A 25099-nucleotide genomic window follows, 5' to 3' on the forward strand; every position below is an offset into this window, starting at 1 on the left:
TAAGGTATGTGATAACTAACATTTATTAAATATTTGAATATATCAGATACTGTGAACATTTTAAATATATTAACTCAATGTATAAAACCCCTACAAAGTAGATATTACCATTATCATCTAAGATATTAGAAACCTGAAGCCCAGGGGGCTTAAATAACTTGCCTGAAGATAGTATGTGGTTAAGCTGTCTAAGGCCTTAAAGTTTCCTTTTAACAGGAAGAACATGAATACTAGGTTGTTAGTGGCCATATTAAAAAAGAAAGATGTGAAATCTTTGCACTTACAAGGCCTGGTGGCCTTTTGAAGTGGAAGCAGAAATGGGGCACCTGGAGAAGGGTGGGAGGAAGATACAAATGAGAGTTCCATTCTTTATGTGCTCAGCTGTGAAATATTGAAAACACTGTAACACTAGGTGGCAACAGATCCCAGGAACCTAAACCTACCATCAACTTATTTTACTTAAAGAGATCGGTGAGATAGCATAATTCCTGAGGGATTTAGACCTTAATGTTAACAAACTTAAAAAAAAAAAAAACCAGAAACAAAAAAATCCCACCTCCCTGAGAAGCATCACTAACACATACAGCACCAATTTCTAGAGTGCAGAAACTGCTTCTATGAAATGAAGCAGTTAAGAAACTGCTTAAGAAACTGGATGCTTACTAAACACCCTTTGGATAACTAGTTACTGTTGAAAAATATATTTGCCAAAGGACTCCAGATCACCAGCAATACAACATACTGATGACATAAACCATGAAAGTTTTAACTTATCTAATTACATGTAACTGTATGAGTAAATATAGCTTACCTTAATTGTGCAATAATGTGAGCAGTTTTATCATTTGGTGTTCCCCAGTGCATATTAGAATTTGGTGGCTCTGTTTAAAAAGAAAATTTCAACTGGTTGATTAACCAAAGGGATTAATTCAAGGTATTAACCAAAGCACATACATGCATAACCCACAGACACAGCCAACAGTGTGGTGATGGTCATGTAACAGGGAACAGCCAAGGGAGGGACCCAAATAGGGATTTGTAATGGGGTCCAGAAATTAGTGTCCAGAAAATATTAGAAAAAAAAATATATATGTATAGGATGTTCTCACCCTCACAAGTCTGAGCTGGGGGATAGGACACATGAAGCAGGGTCACTGAGAGTTGTTTTGAATAGCAACAGTTTTTCAGATAACCTCTAGAAGGGTCATTTAACATATCTATAACCTTTAACTGGTTTCATAGATATGTTAAACAGCTGTGGCCATATTTTGAGCCAGGGGGATGGGAGTGACTTCGACCCATGATGTAACTGAGAGGCAACTCCCCGTGGTTACAGGGCCCACGTAAGAGCTTAGAGATGATGGACTCCACTGCATGGGGCCACACTTGCCTGGACTTACTGTGGCAGCCTAGTAAAGCTGGAAAAAATATGGGAATGCTGGCAGCTGTAGCCAATTGTGGGAGGAGTCAGAAATGGTGCAGCAGAGGAAGATTGGCACTGGGATTTAAACCCAGGCACAGCAGCCATATGGGGGTAGTTCTGGGGCCATGCCGCTTTGGAAGAGAAGAACTATGGACTTCTATTTCTTTTTCTGAGATATGGTACCCAGACTGGGCAGAGGGAAAAGGAAGGATTGTGCATTTCAGGATATTCTAAAGGACATTGTTCTCAATGAAAACATTAAGTCATTCCTCTTAAGTTTGTATAACTCTTTAAATAAATAATCCCTTTCCTTTTCATCAGTCTCTGGCATTAAGAGACATCTTTCCCTGGTGGAGGACAAGGCGAACCTAGTAAGGGTGTTACCAAGCAGAGATCCAAGGGGTGGGGGGGACAATATTTGACCCACCCAGGGATGCCAAAAAACTGTTAAAGAACAGACATACGCCCCCCACCCCACGCCCCTCCGACTCCAGAGGATGGTATACTAATACCGTCCAGAGCCCCCTACTGGGCCAGATGGTCCGTCGCCAATTGGAAAGACATCTCTCAATGCCAGAGATTTGTGAAAAGGAAACAAAATGTTTATTTAATGCTATTCAGGCCTAACACCTCCATTAAAATATCAAAGTCCTTTAGGGTATACACCTACACACACACACACACACACACAAAACACTTCCTTCTCCCCCTGTCCCAACTCCGGGTACCATAAATCAGGAAAAGAGCACACGTCTGTTTTTCCAGGCCGCTGGTATTGTCAGCTGTGTTGACATCCAGGCAGGATCTCCAATTAATCCAAACTCATGTGGTACCTTCCACTGTTAAGAGTTCTTTGTACCAAGTTCCATTCAAAGTCTCTCCTGCTTTCCAGGCCACGCGGCCAAAGGGAAACCCCAAAGCCGTGTGGGCCTCTTCTACCGAAGCTGTAGGGGTCCTCACTCCACCAAAAGTGCATGTCTTCTACACCTGGCTGCAGGGATCTCCATTCTGGCAAAGCTGTGTGGTTTTCCCTTTCACCTGGAAAAGAGGGGGTCTGCACTCTGCCGAAATCACGTGGCTCCCTCTTTCACCTCGCCAAGAGGGGGTCCTAACTCTACCCCAAACCGCATGCTGTCTCCCCAATGGCTGCCGAGTCTGGGTTTAAATCCCCACACCAGTCTTCCTCTGTACCCCCATTTCTGACTCCTCCCACGATCAGTTACACCTGCCAGTATTTCTGTATTATTACAAGTTTACTGGGCTGCCATCATTAGTCTGGGCATGTATGGCCCCATGTTCCAGAGCCAATCTTCTCCAAGCTCCCACGCAGACACTGTAACTCAGGGGACCTGCCCCCAGTTACATCTTGGTGGGGAAGTGACTTTATCCCCCTAGCTCCAAGCCTGGCCACAGCCATTTAACATATCCAAGTGACCCTCCAAAGGCTATAGATATGTTAAATGACCATGCCATGCATTAGCTGCAAGGCTGTGGCTGTACAAAACAGCCCTAAATGTTCCTGCTCCATGTGTCCCTTCCCCCAACTCACACCTGTGGGGGAAGGAGTGAGGACATTTTATATGTCTCTCCAATATTCCTATACACTTTGAGTTCTGGACACCATTCCAAATCTTTTTGGGGGGGGCCCCGCTTTGGCTGCACCGTGTATTATGGGCGGGGGACCCCCAGGAGCACAAGAATAGATCTATTAGGTAATAGTATATCATTCTGCCCCCACCCTCGGGTCTGTTCTTTAATAGTCAGAGGGCAGGAGGGGCTTGGGCTGGGTGGAGGTGGCAAAGGGGAAAAAGTAGGGACATCTGTAATAGTGTCAAAAATAAAAATAAAATAATTTTTAAAGAAAATTTAAAATAAAAAAGAAAATTTCATGTAAGAGAACTTTTTCTTACTACCATAATCTCTGAGTGATATTTTTAGCCAATGGTGTTCAGAGTATTTCGTATTTTCCACTCTCTGTGCTCATTTAGGTTTGTTTGACTTATTTATTTATTTAGGCCTGAATTATTAGCATGGAGTAAAACACTGGACTTAGCATTTGAGGCTTTTTCTACTTCCATTAATACATTTCAACATTTTGGAATTATTTTTTCAAGTTATATCTTGGCATTATATTTCTAGCCTTTTCGCTCCCCAAAACAAACAAAGGAAAATCCATAACTGCTTGGGAAGTTAGGAATTAACTAGGGTCAGGAGATAATGTCCCATTTATCTGGCTATAGAATGTTTCACATACCTACCTACAAATTTCTCCAGTTCTAGTAACCAATTTGCTTTATAATTAAATTACTTACCAAATAGCCAGGTGGCCAGCTCTGCTTCTACTTGTACTAACAGAAAGAAGGAAATGAATTTTCATTTCATTTGGCAGCGGTATTATGGAAGTTCCTTTTTTGTGCTGATAAGTGGCCAATTTTAGAATCTTCCCTGTTAAAAATAAATGCTGTCAACTGTACAATGCCTGGGAAAAGAAATTCAGACATTTGCTACTTGCCAAACATAGTTTCCATAGCAAGTGTGCCATGAATAATGCCATTGTCTTCTGGAAGCTCCATTCACAGGTGCTCCTGTGGTTTGAGTATTCCAGAGTAAGTACGGGAGTGCCAGTTTGGAGGCAAGCAGAACTTTTGCAAAAGGAGCCCTGAAAATCCTAATTATCTGTCCAAAAGAGAAACTATTCAGGTGTTTTCTGGCAGTGATACTGGGTAATCATTGGCAATTTTTTCCTTCTAAGGGATTGTGTCAATATTTCTTCTATATTTACCACAACAATTAGCTAGATGATAAATATTGTGGCCTTTTTCTAATAAACTTTTTAAAAAATTATTGCTGATTGATGTCTGGTTTAATAAAAAAGGCTAACAAGTAGTTTAGTAAATGCAAATTGCATAACTGTTTCCCATGTTGCAAATTTGTACTTAGCCAGTTATCTGATTTGATGTTAATGTAGAAACAACCATATAAAAGCAGTTATTCATCTGACTCATTATTTCTGAATTCCTTGTGACTTTTTCCTTTTCCTTTTTAAATTTAACTTATTAGCTGAATAGGTAATACATATAAAAGGTACAAAACTTCAAATGGTTCCCAAAGGTAGGGAGGGAGAAATCAATCTCTGTCCATCGGTTGCTCACCCTGTTCTCACCCACTGGCATGTCACTCTAGAGGGAACGGCTCTCCCACTTCAGCACCTGCAGCAGCTGATGTTGCCTTCTCACTCCCTAGGGGGGCTCTGCTCCTTCATCTGGAAGTGCTTGCTGCTCCATCATTTGAATAAAAAGCACTTGTTGATTCCCCCCCTTTTTTAAAGTTTATTTTTAAGTATATTTTATTAATTATTTATTAATTACTTGTCCCATACTTTTCTCCCCTATATCGTCCCTCTACCACGTACTGCCCTTCCCTCCAGCACCCTGCCCTCAGTTCACATCCATGGGTCACACATACAAGTTCTTTGGCTTCTCCATTTCCCATACTGTTCTTAACCTCCCCCTATCTATTTTCTTCTTACCATTTATGCTACTTATTCTCTGTACCTTTCCTCCATGCTCACCCCTCCCCCTCCCAGCTGGTAACCCTCCATTTATGTGATTCTGTTCCTCTTCTAATTGTTTGCTTAGTTTGTTTTTGCTTTTGTTTTTAGGTCAGGTGTTGATAGTTGTAAGTTTGTTGTCATTTTACTGTTCATAGTTTTTTTATCTTCTTTTTCTTAAATAAGTCCCTTTCACATTTCATATAATAAAGGCTTGGCGATGATGAACTTCTTTAACTGGACCTTATCTGGGAAGCACTTTACCTGCCCTTCCATTCTAAATGATAGTTTTGCTGGATAGAGCAATCTTGGATGTAGGTCCTTGCCTTTCCTGACTTTGAATACTTCTTTCGAGTCCCTTCTTGCCTATACAATTCTTTGTTTGTTTGTTTGTTTTATTTCTTTTGAGAAATCAGCTGATAGTCTCATGCGAATTCTTTTGTCTTTCTCACTCTCTCTTGCTGCTTTTAAGATTCTCTCCTTATCTTTAATCTTGGGTAATTAAATTATGCTGTGTCTTGATGTGTTTCTCCTTGGGTCCAACTTCTTTGGGACTGTCTGAGCTTCCTGGACTTCCTAGAAGTCTATTTCCTTTGTCAGGTTGAGGAAGTTCTCCTTCTTCATTTGTTCAAATAAGTTTTCAATTTCTTGCTCTTTCTCTTCTCCTTCTTGCACCCCTATGATTCGAATGTTGGCACATTTAAAGTTTTCCCAGAGGTTCCTAAGAATCTCCTTATTTTATTGAATTCTTGTATCCTCATTCTGTTCTAGTTAAATGTTTATTTCTTCCTTCTGTTCCAAATCACTGATTTAAGTCCTGGTTTTCTTCCCATCATGGTTGGTTCCCTGTATATTTTTCTTTATTTTACTTTGTATAGCCTTTACTTCTTTTATTTTATGTCCATACTCAATCATTTCTCTGAGCATCCTGATTACCAGTGTTTGGAACTCTCCACCTGACAGGTTGGCAATCTCCTCGTTGTTTAGTTCTTTTCCTGGAATTTTGATTTCTTCTTTCATTTGAGCCATATTTCTTTGTCTCAGCACACCTGTTACATTGTAAGGGGTTGAGCCTTAGGTATTCATCAAGGCAAGGGAACCCACTTGGCTGTGTTGTGGCACTGTATGTGGGGGAGGGGTCAAAAAGAGAACAATGACATTTGCTTGGCTCTCACCCCATTCTCAGTCACTTACCCAGCTACCAATAAGTGAATTGCACCTTTCTGTTGCTGATCCTCAGGTGGGTGGGCTTGTGTACATTCTAGGACCCTGTTGGTCCTTCCAACAGACTTTCCTGTGAGACTGGGAGTTTCTCCCACTACCTCAATTCCCACAGGTTTTTACAGCCAGAGATTTTGATGCTTTAGTTTTCCATGCTCAAACCCTGGACTGTGCAGTCTCTCTCACTCTCCAGTTGTTCCTCTTGTTTGTCTGCATGTGAATGTGGTACCACCTGGTCTGTCAGCTGCCAGCTGCTGCCTTGCTACATGTCCTCTTCACTCTGGCTGCCCATTTCTGCCCTCCCTATCAGTCTGGATGAATGTTTCTTCTCTAACTCCTGGGTTGTGAGACTTATACAGAGTTTGATTTTTTGGCAGTTCTAGTTGTTTTTCGTTTTTAAATTGCTCGTTGCTGCCGCAGTCCAGCCGCAGCAGGGTCCAGGGATTCCTGAAAGGTGGGTAAGGCATCGGCGATGGGTAACAGACGACAACACGCCTCAAAGGAGGTGAAGCTCTGTTCCATTTATTGCAAGTACAAGCAGGTTTTTATATTTTCATTTTTGGTAGTGATTAACATTTGCAGGTGCATAGCATGATCAGTTAAGCAGAAAAAATCAATACAAAGGTAACCAGGAAAAGTACAAGAATTTCCAGTTTCAGTTATGTAAAACAAAAGTTATTTTGACCAGGAGAACCATTAATCAGACAATTTAAAATAGCTCTATGTTTGGGAATATAAGACAGAAAGCTGTACTTGAACAAGAATTAAATTAAAAAATTATAAAAAAATAAAATAGCTCTATGTACAGAGTTTGAATGTCTTATTGTTTATTAAAGTTCTCAGAGTTTGTCATGGGGCAAAAGGTATGCTAGACCGAGCAGAGGTTAGGAAATTCATTATAAGCCTTTGTGATGTCTAATTTAGCTATCTATCTTTCTGTCTAAAATGTTTCTTTATGTACTATGGACTCTAACACGTTGGTAATCGTTTCTACGTGCTTAATAGTTAACCAGCTTCTCTTATTTCTTAGCCTGTCTAATTCTAATTGATATATATTCTTGTTCGAGGTAAAGGAGGGGCTGTTATTCTAACAACTTTTAGATATTCAGGGGCTATTTCAGTAGAGGGGATTTTTCCATCCTTTCGGGCAGTTCCATGGGGAATACTAATGTTTTCCCCTGAACTGTCCTTTCCTCTTGGGTGATTTTCACAGGAATAAGTAAGTACAGTACAATGCCTATATTCAGTAGCAAGAGTAAAATAATTAAAATAAAACAGCCAATTGTTAACCCATTTTGGATGCCACGTTCTCTCCCGTGGAGACGAATTCCTTGAACTTGGGTCCTCCATGCCCGAACCTTGTCAGACAACATGGTTAGAAGAGGATGTGGCACATTGCCCTTCTTTTGGTTATGCAAGGAAATGAAGTGCATCTACCTATACTAGGATGGAAGTCTCTAATTTCCCTTTTTTATCCATTTTCTGATTATTGTCTCTCCCCTGCCAACACCAAGTACTCACATTTATAAGGGCAAAAGCTTTGTTGTTCATAGTTATATCCCCAATGATTAAGCAAATGCTGGTAATCATATTTGTTTCATTAGTACATTCAAAACATATTTGTGAGTGTCATGTACTGGGGGTTAGCAGTGAACAAAGCCAGAAATTTTTTTGTCCTCAAATAGCTTACATTCTAGTTTTGTGAAACAAAGTAATTACCAAAGAAATAAAGTAAATATATGTCGTGATAGAAAGCAGTTAGTGTTGTGAAGAAAAATAAAACAAGAAAATGAGACAGGAACTAGTAGGGGTGGGTGTGGGATTGCCATTTGAAGGGGATGGTCAGAAAGTCTCACTTCAAAAATGACCTTTGAGCAGAGACTTCTTAAGGAGAGGAGGGAGGGAGCCATGCAGAAATATTGGAGGAAAAGCTTTTCAGGCAGAAGGGAATAGAATTGCAAAGGCCAAGGCGTAGTAATGGTTGTGGTTATTCTAGAAATCTCAGGGAGACCAATGTAGCTGGACCAGAGCTAACAAGGAAGAGAGTGGTAGGAGATGAGGTCTTCAGTAAAGAGAGAAAGCAAAGAGATGCCAGATGGAGTCCAATATAAATCTTGAGTGGAATGCATTGGTTGATTTACATTTTAAAAAGATCACTTGGGCTGCTCTACTGAGCATCAACTATAAAGACACACAGGAAGAACTGGGTGCTCTTGCAGTCATCCAATGGATGTCCCTGGTTAGTTGGACAGGGGTGATAGCAGTGACAGAGATAAAAAGTACTCACATTCTGGACATATTTTGAAAGTGGCCAATAAAATTTGCTGGTGAATTTTATATGGGTGTGAGATTAAAAAAAAAGAGGAGTCGTGTTTGACACCAAGGACTTGGACCTGAGCAACTAGAAGAATTGAAGTTCATTTACTGAGAATGAGGAAGAGCCGATGTTTGAAGGAAGAGCAGAGGTCAGGAGTTATATTTTAGATATGGTAAGCTGGAGGTCGAGTGTGCAGCTTGAGATACAAGTCTCAAGTTCACAGGAGAGTTCTGAGCTGGAAACATAAACTTGGGTTATAATCCATGAGATTAACTGAGCTCACAAAGGAACAGTGCCCTGGAGCACTCTAATGTTTAGAATTTGGGCAATAAGTAGGAACTCCCAAAAGGAGAAATAGTGAGATTGGAGGAAAGACAAGGTGGAGGGTCCCAGAAATCAAGCAAAGAGAGTGTTATCAAAGAGGAAGAGTATTCCACTGGGCCCTGTGCTGCTAGAACATCAAAGGAGACAAAGGCTAAGCATGCATTGTTGGATTTAGCAATGTGGCAGTGACCTCTAAACTTGTTTTCAGAGCCAAAATTCTATATTTATCTTTCTAGTTTATACAAGTTATCATATTTTCAATTGAACAATTAAATAATAAAAGAAAAGTCAGATCAGGCTAAAGTGGTCCCTTCATCAGAAGTACCTTGACACCTCCCATATTGGAGAGCAGCAGTAGGAAACTGGTAGCCCTACAGTTGTTCTCAAAGTCATTACTGCCCTTGTCATTCTTTGGCACATTGACTCTGCTTAGGGACTGTGGCTTTAGGATTAGAGTCAGGACTCAAAACCAATGTAGTCTTGCATTTAGAATGGAAGGACAGATAAAGCGCTTCTCAGATAAGGTCAAGTTCAAGGAGTTCATCATCACCAAGCCCTTATTATATGAAATGTTAAAGGGACTTATCTAAGAAAAAGAAGATAAAAAATATGAACAGTGAAAGGACAGCAAACTCACAGTTATTAACAACCACGCCTAAAACAAAAGCCAACTAACCTGACAGCTAGATCAGGAGCAGAGTCACAGAAATGGAGATCACATGGAGGGTTAGCAACAGGGGAGTGGGAGGAGGAGAGAGGAGAAGGTACAGAGAATAAGCAGCATAAAAAGTGGGGAGAAAATAGACAGGAGGAGGGCAAGAGTAGTGTGGGAAATGTAGAAACTAAAGAACTTGAGACACATGGATATGAACTAAAAGGGGGGAATGGGGGAGGGGTGTGCAGCGGGGAGGGGAATGAAAGGGGGAAATGGGACAACTATAGTGGCAAAATTAATAAAATATATTTTTTAAAAAAACACCCCAAAACCAATGTAGTCTATTTCCAACATCTTCCTCCTCATTCCATTTGTATTTTTTTTTAGAGAAAGGCGTTTTCAGCCCTGAAACTTTTGGAAGTTACAAATCGGTTTCTTCATTGTTGCTCTGCTTTAGAAAACTTTGACTGTCCTACAGGATGTTGTTTTATTTCCATTCGAACATTTTTGTACTGCTGATTGGTCTGAAAAACATCATCCTTCCAATCCATAATTGTGATGCTAAGCATCCAAACTGGCATAGCATAATCCCTCCCATTTGGGTCCTTGGCTTGTCCTTAACCATGCATTTATCCTTGGCTTTTATTTTTCTTACTGTCCCTTAGGGAGTTCTATTTATATGCCATGAATTCAACCACAGACATTCATCAATGGTATACCAGAATTTCACGGGCAGGGTGCATTCTTTCCCAAGGGCACACAAAATAACAGTCTTACAATCCCCAGGGATCTCTATTTTAATAAAGTATAATATAGCCACATGCAAACTGATATGATAAGCACCTATGCTGCTGCAGGTGCCCATTCTGTGTGCTCCACAGCCCTCTGCTTATCTCTACCTCCTATCTTAGCTCCCAGCCCACCATTTTTCCCAATCAATATTAACTATTTATTATTTTCTTATTACCTCTATTTACACAATGGAAATATTTCTCAGTAACTCATTTTACATTTTTGGTACTCTGCAAACCAAAGCATTGCCTTTTATTTCTTTTCTCACATAATTAAATTTTCCCCCCCAGAAAATAAAATTGATATACATTATATAAAGGCTGGACCCAGTGTTGGTGGAGGCAGGAGCCCTGGGGAGGAAGTCAGGGATCTGACTCCTCTTCTGGACACACAGGAACTCACTGTCTAAGCCTGGGTTTTTGCATTATGGAAAGAAGGCACTGTATTAATTAACCTCTGAGGTCCTTTTAGCCCTGACTTCTGGAGTTCTTCATTTGACTCCACAGCACATCCTCACTAGACAAATTCTGCTGTCCCCCTACCCCCAGTATGCCCTGGGAAGAGAGAGTTCTGAGACCAAGTGGGCCTGAGAAATCTGTGCCTTTCTAGTGTGGAGCAAAACCTCACCTCCCAAGACCACACCGCTTCACCACTCAGGTCTCCCCCAGTAAAGAGTAGTCTAAAATCCAGAGAACTTTTCTGAGGTACAAATACTGGGAACTGGGAACACAGAAAAATAAGCACAAGCTTCCAGGAGCCAGGGGACACCCCACTGTCATGACTATTTACTTATTTGTCTCCTTAGGACTGGGTTTTGTTCAACTTTGTGCCCATCCTCACCCCCTCTTCCACACTCAGCAAGCACAAAGTAGGTACTCTGGGCAGGAAAATGCCCAGTGAGTGAATATGTCATACATGGGTGAGTAGCAACAGTGTAAGTGGGAGATATGCCCAATTAGCTAATTGAGAAAGATAAAGCAAAGGAGGAAGTTATCCGATGCCACCATGGGAGTTAGGGAACATATAAGATTCAGAATATGACAACATGCTGGGAAATTATTAAGCAACAAAAAAGGACTGTGGAAGATACATGTGTTGTTTTTGCTTGCCCAGCACTCTTTCCTTGCATTAGCACTCTAATTTTCCTTGAGTTTACCACATCTTCCCATTATTAACCCATGTGATTTGAATGGAGTGACTCTAGCCTGAGGTGTTGCAGGTGGCCACTAGACCCAGCTGCAGGGGCAAGCATGTTACAGAATCAGAGTGGCTTCTCTAAGACTTTTGATGGAAAAATTGAGAATAAGCAAGCTTTCCATAGGGTCTCTGAACTCCCAGCATACAGCTCTGGAGCTGCTGGTGCACCATTTATCACCACAGGGATCTCCAGCTTGAGAAGAAAGCCAACCCTAAAGAAAGCTGAACAAAAAGATGGAAGGAGATGGATTCCTGGCATAGTTCACTTGTTTGAATCCCTTGCTCCAGCTAAGCCCAACATCCCATGGACTTTTCAGTAAGACATACCAATCATTTCTCTCTCCCTTAAAATCAACTTGAATAAGGTTTCTACCACACACAACCAAAAATATGTTGACTAATACAAGCAGACAGATTTTCCCAAATAGGCAGATTGGAAATAGTTGCAAGTTTAAAAGTGTAAAGTGCTATCATAACAACTAGCACTGCAAATTATACTAACACAGGTAAGCTAGAGAGCAGTGCTGGGGCAGGGGAAGGTGTCCAAAGCCTTCTCTGGTCCTGCTGGGCTTGCGTGGCCTGAGTTCAGGGGTTGCTGTGAGCTGCAGAACATTCCTCTCAATCCAGGGACTTCAGGAAATAGGAACCCCACTCTGCCTGTCACCTGGTAGCAGGTGCTGCTGTCTTTAAAACAACACTTCCAAAAGTCTCAGCAACCTTATTGCTAGGGCTCTCAGAAGCCTATGGGGGTGGTTGACACCTGTTCAGTTAGTGAAGTACAAGGAGGCCCATACATATTGTTGTCACCCTGAGTGTAATCATTAGGAAAGTTTCTCCACCTGCCCCACATGTTTACATTGTAAACATGTCTTGCATAACTTAGCCTCTCTTTTTCTGGCTAAACATTACCCACAGCTTCTTGCTAGATGAGAAAATGCCCAACAAATCACCAAGCAGGTATGTGTCAGTAAAGAATTTCCTTCTAACCAGTGGGATGTTGACCACTTTAACAGCCTGGGGGCAGGAGGCCATAAAGTCACTTGTGGGGAGGGTGTGGGGTGGCAAATAATTGTTCCCTCCAGTTGGTACATGAGTCAGGAAGCAAGGGCTTTCTCTAAGGCAATAATAACCAGGCAGTGGGCAGACACTTTAAGCAGACAAGATAGGCCCAGTGTTAAAGTTTTCATTTGTTTCCCCCCAAAGTCATGTTTTCAGATTAAAAATTTATTCTGCTTCTCAGTGCATTGAAACTTTCCAATGTGCTCCTCAGAAACGAAACAGAAGAGAGGAGAGATTTAAAATAGCGGAAGACTAGGTGGATATTATGCCCACCTTCTCCCAGGACCAAACTGGATTTACAACTAAAATTTAAAGCAATCAGCCTGTGTAGCCAACTAAAGACTAGCTAAATAAAAATCTTATAAGCATGATTTACAGAAGAAACTACACAAGACTGGCAGGAAAGACTTCTGGTCAAGAAGCTGGTATAGGTAAACAAGGTTCATCTCCTCACACAACCACATCAAAATTGCAACTAAATTATAGAACAATCATCACTCAGAACCATCAGAAATTAAGTGAAGTAGAAGTCTGATGACTACAGAGTTAAAGAAACCACATCCATTGAAATTGGTAGGCATGGCGGAGCCACGAAACAGTTGGTCTCACATCCATGTATGGTGGATAAAAATTCAGGAGCTATAGCTCAGGATTGAGGAGTCCCAGCCCCACACCAGATGCCCATCCAGGGTTCCAGGACCAGGAAGATAAGTCCACATAACTTCTGGCTACAAAAATCAGTAGGGACTGAGTCAGTGGAAGAAACTGCTGAAGTCTCAAGCAGTTCTTAAAGAACCCACAGATAAACTCACCTACTCAGACTCACTTCCACTGAGCTCCAGCAATGGTCCAACAGCTTAAAAGGCACCATGGGCACAGAAGGAAAAACTGAAGTGTCTAGCAACAAGGCAAGGGGGGACAGCTTTGTCCAAGACAGAAAGGTGGGTGGAGGCCATTGTCCTTTTTCTAACTGGCCACTCCCCACAGAGCCAAAGACCTGGCAGGTAGGTGTCATATCTGAGACTCCATCAGCCTAGCTAACATTGTTTGCCCCGTCCTGGAGATCCTCTGAGCCTCTGTCCCAACAAACTTATGGGCCTACTCAAGCCATTAACAGAGACTTTACCATATGAATGTCTGGTCTTGGCTCAAGCTTCATAACTTCCTAAATCATCTCAAACAAGCAACAGTCTATCTCAGTGAGTCCCCAGCCACCGTACCTCTTATTAAATGACCCCAGGCACAGCACTAGTAGCAGCCAGCCTTGATTCTCAGTATGACTTTGCCTGGGAATCTCCAAGCCCAGCACAAGTAGCAGCCATCTGTAGATTGCTCTACATCTCAGGCAGAGTGGTCCTGAGAAAAACACAGGTGGGAGATGACCTTGGCCTGCACAACCCAGGAAACCCCAGAGCCAATGCATACAATGGACAACAAGAGACTAAATGGAGAACCACCACCTGCCCCCACAGAGTTAATCCTCCACATAAGCCAAAGGTTGGTGGTCAGTGGTCACAGCTAGTCCTTGCAGCTGACTGGCCTGGGTGAATCCCTCCCATTGACCTGCCAACAGCAACCAAGGCTCAATTGTGAGAGGAGGGTGAACTCAGGCCACATGCAGGGCACACCTCGAGTATCCAGTTTGGGTGATAGGAGAGTGTTTGCCACTGGATCCTACCGGGCACCTACAATATAAGACCACACGACCAAGACATGGAGTCATAGCAGCTCTACCTAATACACAAAAACAAACACAGGGAGGCTGACAAAATGAGGGCACAAAGAAACATGGCCCAAATGAAAGAACAGATCAAAACTACAGAAAAAGAACTAAACAATATGGAGATAAGCAATCTATCAGGTGCAGAGTTCAAAACACTGGTAAGGATGTTCAAGAAACTTAGTGAGGATCTCAACAGCACAAAAAAGATCCAGTCAGAAACAAAGGACACACTAATTGAAATAAAGGACAATTTACAGGGAACCAACAGTAGAGTGGATAAAGCTTAGAATCGAATCAATGATTTGGAACATAAAGAAACAAAAAACAACCAATCAGAACAACAAGAAGAAAAAAGAATCCAAAAACATGAGGATAGTGTCAGCAACCTATGAGACAACTTCAAGCATTCAAACATTTGCACTGTAGGGGTGCCAGAAGGTGAAGAGAAAGAACAAGAAATTGGAAATCCATTTAAAAAAATGGAAGAAAACTGCCCTCATTTGGTGAAAAAAATAGATGTGCAAGTCCAGAAAGACCCCAAAAAGATGGATGCAAAGAGGCCCACTCGAAGACATATCATAATTAAAAGGCCAAAGGTTAAAGAAAAAGAGAATCTTTAAAGCAGAAGGGGAAAAGAAGTTCATTACCTACAAAGGAGTTCCAATAAGACTGACAGCTGATTTCTCAAAAGAAACTTCACAGGCTAGAAGGGATTAGCAATATTCAAAGTCATGAAAGGCAGAGACCTACAGAAAACATTGCTCCACCCAGCAAAGCTATCATTTGAAATCAAAGGACTGATAAAGAGCTTCCCAAACAAGAAAAAACTAAAGGGCTTCATCATCACCAAACCATTATTATATGAAATGTTAAAAGGACTTATTTAAGAAAAAGATCAAAACTATGAGAAATGAAATGTCAATGAATGCATATCTACCACCAATTGAATCTAAAAAACAAACTAAGCAAACAGGAAGAACAGAGACAGAATCAGGGATATACAGAGTGTTTTGATGGTTGCCAGATGGTAGTGGGTGAAGAGGTGGGGAATTAAGAAGTACAAATAGGTACTTACAGAATAGGCATGGAGATATAAAGTACAGTATAGAATATGGAGTAGCCAAAGAACTTATACACATGACCCATGGGCATGAACAATGGTGGTGAGATTGCCTGAGGGTATGGGGGGTGTTGAGTGATGATAGGCAAAGAAGGAGACGTTGAGGCAACTGAAATAGCATAATCAATAAAATATAATTTTAAAAAAAGACTGGCAGGAAGGACAGAGACACACACATAAAAATGACCCTGCTGCCTTAGGCAGAGCCTGAGATTCCAGAAGAATATCTCAACTGCAAACATCCCTGCTGAGGAGTGTGGGGTCTCAACCTTATATTGGTGTCCCTGGCCCAGAGCACCTGGGCCCAGAAGAGGTGCCCATATAACACCATGCTGTGGTAATCAGGGGGGAATCTGTCTGCCAGGGAGAGAGGAGTATGGCAGACGCATAAGTGACTACCTAATGGGCCAACGCACAAAATCTCATTTGCAGCCACTCACCCTGGGCTCTGGGGGAGGAAGAGATGAGAAGACTAGAGTTGTGTGAGGAGACTCTGGGGTTTGTGACTCTGAAGATTGAGGTCAGAAAACAGCCACTGGGAACTCAGTGCTGACTCACTCTCCTGCACACAAACATCATCTCTCATGGGTAGAGCACTCCTTTTCTTACCACATTAGCCAGAGGATTGCAATAGCCCCACCCTCTGGATTCCTTATTGCCCCATACTATAGAGCTAATGTCCTACTGAAGAGTCAGCTGCCTGGGCAGTCTGGGCAGACTCAGGGCGTGTGTCAGTGACTCAGTGGTGCAGTTTGGGGTGAGGGCATTTCCCCCACTTTCCATGAACTTGACAGGTACCTTTCCCTCATGGGCAAATCTCTACTCCACCCTTTGGGGTCAAGGTGACCCCACCTTCTTGACTCCTAGGTGGCCATGCCCTGCTGAGTCTGGGCAGAAAGTGGGACAGACTGAGTTGTGTGGCTCTGTGCCAGACCACTCCTCCCAACATCCCCCAAGCCTGACCAGCACCATCCTCTCATGGGAAATCCACAAGCTCCACCTTCTCAACTCCCAGAAGTTCCATCCTGCTGAGGCCAGGCTTGCAGAATCTTGGACAGACTGAGTTATGTGACTCTAACATGGGGACCATTCTTTCCTTGTAAGCCCTTCTGGTATAAAGTCCTCCCTTCATGCAGCCAGATCTTGATCTGTTTGGACCTGATAAACTTTGCTGGCCTCACCTTAATGACTCCCTTAGACCCCACCCTACTACTAAAATCTGCAGCTAGACTTGGTGTTCCCTCAAACATTTGCTGAGTGGCCTTAGACCCAGCACTGTCACTTAGTTTAAACCTATATCAGTCTGGTGAACACCACTTGCCCCCATCTAGTGACTCACTGAGGACCTACCTTATGCAATTCAAATGCCACCAGAGGCTCTTTCAGTGACTGAGCCAATCAGGCAGCCAGGAGGCAGAGGCAGGTGAAGATGAGTCTCTGGCAGATTTCAGGGTGACTTGGGACTTTTGCTGACCAGCCGCAGGGCCTAATGCTGGTAAAAGCCAGCCTTGGAATGCAGCTTGAGTCTTCTGTTGAACACCCAGGCCCAGCAGAGGCAGCCAAAAAGTGTGGGTCACTGTGTCTCTCCAAACAGGTTGCCCAGGACCAGTCAAAGGCAGAATCTGACATTTGTCTGCACCAGAGTGCTTCCAAAAAATCCCAGAACAAATACATCCTGTCACCAGCTTCAGACATCATAAGAGCAGGATCCAATTAGCTTTACAAATGATATATCTGAAGGGAGATCTTGGCAGGCAATGAAACCTCTTGAGGCAAATTTTACTTCATGAGGTCAATACCTGCACAGTAGTTCACACACTATGGTCAAGATGAGTCCTTCTCATCAGGAAGCCTAAGGGTTGACCCTGCATACAAATAGGCCATTAATAACCAAGCCTCAACTACAACAGGAAGGCCCATATAACCCACACAAGAAAGATTTCTAGATCATCCAGATCATGTGATCAGGAGACTGCTACTGTGTCCCAGAAGATACCTACTACTTAAGGCCACTCTACCGAAACTGGAGTCAAGGGAGATCTGCATAAAAACATAAAAAACAAACACAAAGAGGTAGCCAAACTGAAGCTACAAAGAAACATGCCCCAAAAGAAAAAACAGGAGAATCTCCAGAAAAAGATAAATTAAATGAGGCAAACAAATGACCAGCTATACAGTTAAAAAAATAGTTATAAGGATGCTCAAGAAACTTAGTGAAAGCTTCAACAAAAAGATAGCAAACATAAAAAGGGACATAGACACTGTAAAAAAGTGACCAGTCAAAAATGAAGGATACAATATCTGAAATGAAGAATACACTGGATGGAATAAACAGATTGGATTAAGCAGATAATTAAATCAGTGATTTGGGAGATGAGGTATCAGAAAACACCCAATGAGAGCAGCAACATGAAAACAGAATTAGAAAAAGTGGGGACAGTGTAAGAGACCTTTGGGAAAACACGAGGCACAACAACATCCACAACACAGAGGTACCAGAAAGAGAAGAGAGAGAGAGCTCGGGATCAAGATCTTATTTGAAGAAATGGTGACTGAAAACTTCCTAACCTGAAAAAGGAAAAAGATACACAAGTCCAGAAAGTGCGGAGAGTCCCAAACAAAATAAACTCAAAGAGGCCCACTCTAAGATACCTAATAATTAAAATGGGAAATCTTAAAGACAAAGAGAGAATCATTAAAGCAGTGGGAGATAGACAATTAGTTACTTACAAAGGAGCTCCCATAAATCTGTCAGCTGATTTCTCAACAGAAATGATTAAGGCCAGAATAGACTGGCATAAAATATTTAAAGTGCTGAAAAGAAAGGACCTACAAGTAAGATTACTTTACCCAGCAAAGCTATCATTTAAAATCAACGAAGAAATAAAGAACTTTTCCCAACAAGAAAAAGCAAAACAAATTTGTTACCACTAAACTAGCATTATATAAGTTACTAAAGGGTCTTTTTAAAATTTTTAATTGATTTGAGAGAGAGAGAAAGAGACTGATTTTACTGTTCCATTTACTTATGTATTCACTGGCTGATTCTAATATATACCTTGACTAGGGATCAAATTGCAAACTGGTGTCCCACGATGACTCTTTAACCAACTGAACTACCCATTCAGGGCCTTTAAGAGTCTTCATTAATAAAAAGAAAGAGGAAGAGGATGAAGAGGAGGTGGAGAAGGAGGAAAAGAGGAAGAAAGTGGAAAGAATAAAATGGCAATAGATATGTACCTATCAATAATCACTTTAAATGTAAAGGGCTTAAAGGCTCTAATCAAAAGACATATGGCAGCTAAACTGATAAAAAAACAAGATATATATAATTATATATTATATATTATATACAGAATTATATCTATATTATCTATAGAATTTATCAATATATAAAAATTATATATTTGTATATAAGCAAGTTTTATATATATTATATATCTAAACAAGATATAGATATATATATTCTAGAATCCTATATTCTATATTCTATAGGATAGATATATATGTATTCTATAAGAGGCCCACCTCAGAACAAATATACACACAAACTAAAGTAAAGGAATGGGAAAAATTATACCAGGCAAATTAAAATTAAAAAATGGTATAGTAGCAATACTTACATTTCACAAAATAGACTTCAAAACAAAGGCTATTATAAGAGACAAAAAAAAATACTGTATAATGACTTTTAAAAAAAGCAATCCAGCCCTGGCTGGTGTAGCTCAGTGGATTGAGCGCGAGCCTGCGAGCTAGACGATCGCGATTCGATTCCCAGTCAGGGCACATGCCTGGGTTGCAGGCCAGTTCCTGGCAGGGGCCAGTTCCCAGCAGGGGATGCACAAGAAGCAACCATACATTGATGTTTCTCTTCCTCTCTCCTCCCCTTCTCCTCTAAAAGATAAATAAATAAAATATTTTTTTAAAAAAGCAATCCAGCAAGAAGATATAACAGTTGTAAACATTTGTACATGCAATTCAGGAACAACTAAATATAAAAAGCAAAATTATTTAAATTGATTTTTAAAGACAGAGAGTGGATAGAAGAGAATGAAAGGAAGAGAAAGAAAAACAATTTATTGTTCCACTTATTTATGTATTAATTGATTTTTGTATTTCTCCTGACTGGAGATCAATAACTCACAACCTTGGCACACCAAGACAATGCTCTAACTAACTGAGCTACCAAGACAGGGCTGTAAAGCAAATCTTGGCAGACATAAAGGGAGAGATGAAGAGTGATATAGTCAGAGTAGAGGATTTTAACACCCCATTGACATCAATGGATAAATCTTTGAGAAAGAAATTTAACAAAGAAGAGTAGTCTTAAATGACACTCTATATCATGTGAATTTTATTGATTTCTTCAGAGAATTTCACAACAAAGCATGTGAATACACATTCTTTTCAAGTGCACATGGAACACTTTCTAGGATGGACAACACACTGAGACACAAACACAAGTCTCAGTAACTTTAAGAATATTTAAATCACATCAGATATCTTCTCTGACCATAATGATAATACAAATAAGTGGAAACACATACCATGTTTATGTATTAGAAGAGTTAACACCATTGAAATGTCCATATTACCCAAAGCAATCTATAGATTCAACATAATTCCTATCAAGATACCAATGGTGTATTTTACCAAACTAAAACAAATATTCCAAAAATTCATATGGAAAATTTATACTTATATGGAACCACAAAAGACCCTGAATAGCCTCAGCAATCTTAAGGAAGAAGAACACAGTTGGAAGGATCATGCTACCTAATATCAAACTATACTATAAGACTATAACAATCAAAACAGCATGGTACTGTATAAAAACAGACACATAGATCAATGGAACAGAATGGAGATCTCAGAAATAAGCCCACACTTTAAGGTCACTTAATATTCAACAAAGAAGGCAACAGCATACATAGATATAAACCCACAGCTTTATAGCCCATTAGTGTTCAACATAGGAAGCAAGCACGTACAATAACCTAATGATAGTTTATTCAATAAATGATGTTGGGTAAATTGGATATATACATGCAGAAAAATGAAACAAGACCACCTTCTTATATCATACACAAGAATTTCATCAAAGACTTCAAGGTCAGCTCCAAAACCATAAAAATCCTAGAAGAAAACACAGGCAGCAAAATCTCAGACATTGCTCATAGCAATATTGTATCACATATATCTTCCCAGGCAAGGGAAACTAAACAAATGGGACTAAATTGAACTAAGAAAACTTTTGCACAGCAAAGAAAGCCATAAAAAAATAAAAAGAGCCCTGGCTGGTGTAGCTCAGTGGACTGAGTGCGGGCCTGTGAACTACACGATCGTGGTTCGATTCCCAGTCAGGGCACATGCCTGGGCTGCAGGCCAGGTTCCCAGCAGTGGACTCACGAGAGGCAACCATACATTGATATTTCTCTCCTTCTCTCCTTCCTTTCCAGTCTAAAGATAAATAAATAAAATCTTTAAAAAAAGAAAAAGAAAAAGAAAGCCCACAGAATGAAAGAGCATATTCACCAATACATCTGATAAGGGGTTAATATTCAAAATTTATAAATTATTTACAATGCTCATCACAAAAAAATTTTTTAAATGGGCAAAGGACCTGAATATACACTTCTCCAAGGAGGACATACAGATGGCTGATAAACATAGGAAAAGATGCTCAATGTCACTAATCATCAGAAAAATGTAAATTAAAACCACAATGAGATACCATCTCACACCTCTCAGAATAACTATCATCAATAATCAACAAACAACAAGTGCTGGCGAGTATGTAGAGAAAGGGTAACCCTTTTGTACTCTTGCTGGGAATAGAGACTGGTGTAGCCACTGTGGACAGCTGTATAAAGATACCTCAAAAATTAAAGATGGATTTGCCTTTTGACCCTCTGATCCCACTTCTGGGACTATGTCTGAAGGAACCTAAAACACTAATTTAGAAGAACTTAAGCACTCCTGTGTTCATTGTAGCATTATTTGCAATTGCCAAGATATGGAAGTAGCCCAAGTATCCATCAATAGATGAATATATAAAACAATTATGAGACATTTACACAATAGAATACTGCTCAGCTGTAAAAAAGAAGAAAGTTTTACCCCTTGCAACAGTATGGATGGACTTGGAGAACATGATGTTAAGTGAAATAATAGTCAGAGAAAAGCAAATACCATATGATTTCACCAATACGTGGTATCTAATTAACAAACTGAACTGAGAAGGGGGATAGACTTGTAGATAGAAAGCAGGATGACAGTTAATAGCAGATGTGAAGGTATTGAGCTAAAAGGTAAAAGGACTCATGGACATGGACAACAGTGTGTGATTGCTGGGGGGGGAGGGGTGGTATAGGGGCTAAAAGGTAAATGGAAAAAATACAATAAAGATTAAATAAAAAAACAAAAATAGGGACTTCAGGCCTGGGTGCAAGCATAGGTATATACACTGTGCCTCCTCACACAACCAAAATAAGGGAAACAACAAATTTTAAAACAACAACAAAAAAATCAGAACTTCCAGAAAACTGGTCTGTGTGGAAGTCTGATAACCAAGGAGTTAAAGGAGAAACATTCATCCAGATGGATAGGAGGGGTGGAGATGGGCAGCCAGAGTAGAGAGGTCTGGCATGGCAGTGGCTCGAGGACTGCAGTGAGCAAGGTGGCTGGTGGCAGACTAGGTAAGGCAGTAACTGATGGAGCCACATTTGTGGGTAGTCCCATGTAACTACCACATTTGTGGGTAGTCCCATGTACAGTAGTCAAAACTGTAACTGAGCAAACTGGGGCTCGTTCCCATGGTGCCTTGATGTATGACCCAACAATTAGTATCGATGGAAATCGGTTTCTATTTACAGGATTTCAATCTTAGAGGGACTAAGAGAACTTTCTGCTTGGAGCCCTGTTCTCCTGCGAGACCCAGCACCTCCCTTACTCCCCACTAGGCTATAAGCTAAAAACATACCCTTAAGTTCTCCATATCTGTACTTGTTTTTAAGCCACCTGCACAAACAGTTCTCCGTTCTCTCTGGAAGACACACTCATGGGTTTCAGAATCACCATCCTCTCACAGCAGGTCTTTCCTTCAGGATCTAGGATACGTTATTCTCAGCCTTCATATCTTAGTCCAGGAAACTGCCGTTCCACTGGATGATGGTGGAGTTCAGAAAGGCACACTTTTCAAGACAGTGGCTTCTCTGTATGTTCTTCAGAGAAACAGAAGTCAACACTCCTCATTCAGAGTTCAGCATTCCAGGCATCTCCCACGAATCCTTGGTTAGGCAGGTTTCCACAATTCCCAGCTCTATCAGCTTTGCCTCCGTGTTCTCCAAGCAGGTTTCCCAGTGAGTCTCCTTTTCCTACTCCAGTTCTTTCCTTACTACAGACCACATGCTTCCTTTCTTACTACACCAGGCCATATGGTGAAAACATGACTACAAATTGCATAGCTGCTTCCTTTCTCAGACCTTGTGGCCAAGTTCCTCATGGCTGCCTGCTCAAAGGAGCAGACATAGCTCCTTTCTCACTATAGATAGTGTGGTGGAATCTCTCTCCCCTCTCTCCACCCACCCTTACTTTAAATGCTGACCCAGAGCTTCCCACATGACCTTATATCTGGTCTGTCCTACAATGTCCTACTTTTGCTAGTCCTCCCTATCTTTTACCTTCTTTCAACTGCTATCTTTAGTCAGGGCAAGAGTACCCCATGACACAGGAGCCTCTGCCTCCCTGACTCTCTTGCAGGTGCTGTATAAGTTCCTCCCCGCTCCAGCTACCAGGAATCACTATACATTATGAAAATCACTATGCCTTTTGCTTGGGGCAGTAGCACAGCTATCAACTAGCTATTAACTTGCCATTTTATGAAAAGTATCTTAATCTCTGTATCATTCCCTTCCCCTGTCTCCCAACCATGGGCTGTGGGAATATGCTTTGCTACTTTGGGGAGTCCCCCAGTTCTGTACCCCATTACAGAGATATTTTTTTATAAGAGTCAGCACAATTGTCTCCTTCCTTAGAAAGGTCTCTGAACTTCTCCCACAATCCCAACTTTAACTCCTATCTCCCTCCTTTGTGCTCTTACACCAGTGACCCTATTCTGACTCTGCTCTCTGACCTCTTGATTACTTTCCAATCTCCACTAAGATAAAGAAACTCCTGGAAGGAGGGAAAGAAAGCTGATGTATCTTCAAGAGTCCCCAGGGCAAGCCAATGCTTTGCACAGAGGAAATGCTGTCAGTGTTGATAGAATCCAGAGGAAAGTGCTGGAGGACATCGCATAGTCCTGGGTGTGGAGACTATCCTGGAGAGGTTATTAGCTTTTTGAAACTTCTATTTCCTCAGAGCACTGGAGATGATGGATTTTTCTTACAGACTTGCTGAGAGGACTCCGCAGGTGTAAGTTAAGCACAGTTGGTATTTAACAAATGTGGTCCTACTAGATGGGAGCAGGACCAGATAGGAGCCAGATACCAGGGGTCTGTCACACTCATTGACCTGGACAAATGGACCCTGGTTCATTAATAAATATCCACCATTCCACAAAACTGAAGGAAGGGAAGTGGGTGGGTTTAAATGAGGGAGGCTGGTTCTTGCAGATAGAAGGAGTATCTCACTGGTGTCTCCAGTCCCAGGTACTGCCTTGTAGGCTTCCACATATGAGGAAGGCCCTTGTGAAACTTGGTTTGGGAGCAAGGTCAATGATTAGGTCTATACAGAAGGTCTATACAGAAGCTGAGTCTCAAGTCCCACCAAGTCCCACCCTTGCTTTTTCCCTCCTCCTTCTTGCCCAACCATCTCCTGCTGCTCTTCCTGTGGGTCCTGAGCAGGGGGGAAGGATTGCCAGAGTGTAACCGAACAGAGGTCCAAGGGGGGTGTGTGTGTGTGCAATATTTGGCCTACCCAGGGATGCAAAAAAAAACTGTTAAAGAACAGATACACCAGGGCCCTGGACTCCAGAGGATGGTATACTAATACCGTCCAGAGCCCCCTACTGGGCCCGATGGTCCGTCGCCAATTGGAAAGACATCTCTCAATGCCAGAGATTTGTGAAAAGGAAACAAAATGTTTATTTAATGCTATTCAAGCCTAATGCCTCCATTAAAATATCAAAGTCCTTTAGGGTATATGTCTATACACACACACACACACACACACACACACACACACAGAGGTGCTATCAATTCATCAGTTCTCCCCCTGTCCTAACTCTGGTTACTGTAAATCAGGAAAAGAGCACATGTCTGTTTTTTAAGGCCGCTGGTATCGCCAGCTGTGTTGACTGTCCAGGCAGGATCTCCAATTAATCCAAAGTCACATGGCACCTTCCACTGGCAAGAGTTCTTTGTACCAAGTTCCATTCAAAGTCTCTCCTGCTTTCCAGGCCACGCAGACAAAGGGAGCGCCCCAAAGCCGTGTGGGCCTCTTCTACCAAAGCTGCAGGGGTCTTCACTCCAACAAAAGCAAGTGTCTCTTTTCTTCATCTGGCCACAGGGATCTCCATTCTGGCAAAGCTGCGTGGTTTTCCCTTTCACCTGGGAAAGAGGGGGTATGCACTCTGCCAAAACCATGTGGCTCTCTTTTTCACCTGGCCAAGAGGGGACCCTTACTCTGCTGAAATGGCATAGCTCTCCCTTTTCACCTGGGCAAGAGGGGGGTCCTAACTCTGCTGAAACCGCGTGGCTCTCTCCCCAATGGCTGC

At 41.6% G+C, this 25099-nt stretch overlaps 1 long non-coding RNA gene across 1 annotated transcript; it reads right to left on the bottom strand.

The window, feature by feature from the left end:
* Window positions 1–2415: 2415 nt before the first annotated feature.
* On the bottom strand, window positions 2416–25099 carry LOC118989649 (uncharacterized). The gene is made up of 3 exons (XR_005067037.1): window positions 25063–25099; window positions 10905–10909; window positions 2416–2531 (listed from the first exon to the last, which is right to left on the bottom strand). It is a non-coding gene; the product is annotated as an uncharacterized LOC118989649 (long non-coding RNA).

Source organism: Sturnira hondurensis, unplaced genomic scaffold, assembly GCF_014824575.4.
Source record: "Sturnira hondurensis isolate 20B ecotype Veracruz unplaced genomic scaffold, ASM1482457v3 Scaffold0006496, whole genome shotgun sequence".
Taxonomy (NCBI): Eukaryota; Metazoa; Chordata; class Mammalia; order Chiroptera; family Phyllostomidae; genus Sturnira; species Sturnira hondurensis.